The sequence below is a fragment of the Coffea eugenioides genome, chromosome 6 (genome assembly GCF_003713205.1).
Source record: "Coffea eugenioides isolate CCC68of chromosome 6, Ceug_1.0, whole genome shotgun sequence".
NCBI classification, from domain to species: domain Eukaryota; kingdom Viridiplantae; phylum Streptophyta; class Magnoliopsida; order Gentianales; family Rubiaceae; genus Coffea; species Coffea eugenioides.
The window spans coordinates 38,551,224-38,555,631 of NC_040040.1; the positions used below are offsets into that span (position 1 = coordinate 38,551,224).

Here is a 4,408-nt window from a genome sequence, read left to right on the forward strand (position 1 = left end):
ACTTTTATCTATGTGTCCCTTGTTTTTCTCATCCATCATTTAATTTTTATAAGAGGATAACGATTCCAATAGGAATAACCTCTATAGATAATGTAATTCAAGTAAACAAAAGTAATATATCAATTTCATTATTTAAATGTATCTAGCAACCAAAAGTCTTTAGTCCTTTTCTTTTTCTATTTTCTTCTTGAGATTTTTGTCATGAATGGCATTTATTCTGTTTGTTGAGTTCTTGAGATATTGAGATAATTTTGTATTATCTTCTATGATAAACACTCCATCCCTGTTACCTTCTATGGTGATTGTATTTCTTTTTGTTAAAGTTTCAGCTTTCTTCTTTGTATTCATCTTTATGCTACCTTCTTCAATGTTTGTAGTAGTTTTAGTTTCTAGATTTTGGATAAATTTCTTCCTGGCGACTTTGGATTCATTGCTTTTGTTCTAACTGATAATTGGCCATTACCTATTCTAGAATAGAGATGCACTTAAGTGGATTGTTTCGCATTTCCGGAAGAACATAAGAGTAGATCTAGTTATTCACCATAAGAATAGGGAAAACTAGACTATTCTAGACCATTACATCATCAGAGTGAGTTTTGGTAAATATGGAAATGAATCCCTAGATAAACAAGAGTAGTAATAAGAGGTAAATCTATTCACTTGTATCTTTGATGCCATAAGTGGATTCTGTATCCCTAGATTCAAGTATTTAGTGATAATTCTCTATTGTTATCTTTCAAGTTGTAGAGTTAAGTTAGTTATTAGTAAGTATTGTGATTTCTATTGCTTTATTTAATAGTTAGTCTAAATAATAGAGTAAGTAAAGACCTAGTACTTGTGTTAGTTGCTCCTCATGGGATCGACGTGATATATGCCATAAATTACTATTTGACTTGTATATTTGCGGTCAAACAGGTGCATTTTGGATTTAAACTTGCACTTGTATCAAGAACCCGTCACCTTGCCCAATGAATCAGGGGCACAAACTAGCATTGCAAGCCCGACAATCAATGCAAACAACTTTGAAATCAAACCCTTGCTCATCCAAATGGTTCAACAAAGTCAATTTGGAGAAAATGCAATGGAGGATTCTAACACTCATCTAGCTAAATTTATGAATTTATGTGATACAATCAAAATAAATGGAGTAAGTGATGATGTAATTAAGTTAAGGTTGTTTCCTTTTTCACTTTGTGATAAAGCAAAGGCATGGTTTAATTCTTATCCACCTAATACTTTTACTTCTTGGGGTGAGTTGACAAAAGCATTCTTAAATAAATACTTTCCTCTTGAAAAAATGACTAAACTTCGTATGGATATGACAGGTTTCACTCAACATAAAGGTGAGTCGTTATATGAAGTTTGGAAGAGATTTAAAGATCTTCAAAGAAGATGTCCTCACCGTGGTCTTCCTAATTGGTTGGTTGTTCAAACTTTCTATAATGGCCTTAACTACCCATCCAAAATCAACATAGATGCCACCGCTGATGGAGTTTTAATGAAACAATCAACCGAGAATGCTCAAATTTTCATAGAGGAAATGGCCTTTAATAACTATCAATGAACAAATGAAAGAAGTAACTCAAGAAGTGCGGCCAGTATGTATGAAATTGACACTCTCAACTTCTTAACTGCTAAATTAGAAAACATGTTTAATTCTCGAATGGATAATGTTGAGAGATTGCTAAGTAAACAAGGGGAAAATGGTTTGAATTCTCGTGTAAGTATTGTTTATTATTCAATATGTGGTGGTAATCATGATAGTGCTAATTGTTTTCATATTGAGCAAATTCATAATGTTAACAACAACAATCGTCCACCTCAAAATAATCTTTTTTCAGACACTTACAACTCCGGTTGAAAGAATCATCCAAATTTAGGGTGGAGAGACCAATCAAATGCACAAAAACATATTGTGACAGCCCCACCTTCCCCTAAGGCGAACCAAAGGGGTTAGCGAACTGCCTGCCCAGCTCTCGCCAGGACTAACGGTTCGGTATAGAACGAGCTAATACATTCCGGAGCTTACCAACGCGGGTAAACAAATCAAAATGTTAAAATAAAAAAAAATGAAACCGAAGTCGGCTATGAATAGTAACCGACCCGTCAGAACCCAACCAAATATCAAGCAAACATTCACATCTTGAAACTTAGCATTTACAAGCCAAAGTGGCATACAAAAGTATTCAAAAGTGGATACATGTCTGGTTTGCCAAATCAAAAGGAAAACGGTCCCAAAAGTACATTTAGGGTTTCAATACATGAGCTATACAAAAGATATGTTCAACTAGCTCAATTTGGCAGCCAATTGTCAAATTCAGTCCAAAAGTATTTATTTTCCTGTAAGGAAAACAAAAAGGAACAGAAAGGGGTGAGCTTGCGCTCAATGAGGTACCAGACATATAGCAGTAAAATCATGACATTTCACATTTAACAAATCAGGTACACATGCCAGATGTAAAGTAAATGAACCAATGATTCAAATCAGAAGGATACAGGTGGCTCTCAGGAGCCAAATTTCCATTAGCATCATCGAAGCTTGATCGAAATAATAGTTGACATTCCGTCAACGCTAAAGAAGTAACCAATACCGTAGACTCCACTTTCTTCGATTCCTTCCACCTCACATACCCCACCGGGCCCGAAATCCAATCAGATCAGAAATGGTAATACTTGAGTATACCCGGAATCAAGGGTCTCAATACCCAAAGATCCCAAAACAGACTACCGTGGTTCGTTATCTAATCGACCAGGCCCTTGCCGGCCCGACTCGAGTAACTGGCCACAGGTGTTGAGCTTAGAGGTCACAGAAAGGTCGTTGGACACAAGCTTCCAAACGACGTCAGAACAGATACAGATCCAGATACAGATACAGTTAGCAGATTCAGATACGCGTTCAAAATTGGCATATGAACAGACCAGAGAACGAGTGTAATAAAGTACACCCTCACCTCCCTTTTATCAAAACAGTATTTGGCACCAACAGTCATAAATCAAGTATTCAGATATTCAGATATTTCACATAACGGGTAGCAGGTAGTGGAACACTCACCGGGGTCAGTACAGATACCTCCCAAAAGAGAGCTTTAATCACCAAGAAACCCTAATATAATCCAAAGAAAACAATTGAAGGTTCCACTTTCAAAATCGAGTATACAGAATGCACATATGAGGCTCGACTACCAGTCGTATGCCTCGCCAAATAATGATTAAAGCAAGGGTGCAAAACATGAATTTTTGGAAACGAAAAGGTAAAATGAAGACCTAGGCTCAAACAACCCAAAAGTCCTTCGCTCAAATCACAAGTAAATCCAACTAGCCTTCAAGTAAAATTTCGGCAGCATATCCCTTGTGTTTACCTAATTTCCAGCCATCATGGCTTCATTATTTCCTCAAATCAGTCCCAACATCTCGTACAAAAATAATCTCATTCCCAAAAGCCGTTCACTAGGCTTAATGGCATTCAAGTACAAAATTTAGTTAGGAAATGACCGGATATGAAAGTCAAGCCCTAAACTATTCAAATAAACACAATAAGACTCGATTACAAGTCATAAACCAATTCTACATACTACCAAAACAGGGTTCCCTAAGCATACACAAACAATAGAGGAAACCAGAAAAATCCGGAAATGATTTAGCTTTAGCCCTGAAAAAAATAGTTTTTGTCCTCATTTTGCGGTAATGGTGCCAAAGGCACTACGATTATCGGATGAAGGTACAAGACCCACCGTTTCGAAGCTAAGAGATAGGGCTACAACATTACAGAAGGTCACTCAACCCAGTTTCGAGTGTAACTAGGTCAAAAATGCAAGATACCATACCAGAATCACAAAAACAGATTCACAGAACACATTCTAGCGGAAACATCATAAATCAGGCTCTCCAAGTCCAAATCCAGAAATTCAAAAACCATCTGAAAGCTAAGAAACAGGGATAAATTTCATCAGAAGGCCTCAACAACCAATTCGGAAGCAATTCCAGCCAAAACAACCAATTACAGGCGCAATTCTTACATTCGGGTAAAACCAGAATAGCAATAGTAATTTCAACTTTTCTCACTCTACGCTACTCCGATTGACCTGAAATTTTGTAGGCACCTCTAAAATGTCATTCCCTACAACTTTCATGTTTTAAGCCAAGGCCAATTCGGCCTATAACTAGGAGCTAAAAATTCGGGCAGAATGTTCCTTCACAAAACCTAATTTTCTAAAATTTCTTCCAAAACAGAAATTGATTGCAATTGTCCACTTTTTCCACCTTCTAGAATCATTATATACCATTTCCAATCATCATAGATAGCCACACAACCATGCTTATATTAAAACAGAAAAATCCCTAAAAATAATAAAACTTCATCACTTCAACCACAAATCAAGAAATAATCCATAATTGTAAGGCCCAAAGA

General features: G+C 36.4%; 1 non-coding gene across 1 annotated transcript; it reads right to left on the reverse strand.

Moving 5' to 3' along the window:
- Nucleotides 1-1,303: 1,303 nt before the first annotated feature.
- On the reverse strand, nucleotides 1,304-1,410 carry LOC113776542. The gene has a single exon (XR_003469029.1). It is a non-coding gene; the product is annotated as a small nucleolar RNA R71 (small nucleolar RNA).
- Nucleotides 1,411-4,408: the final 2,998 nt, after the last annotated feature.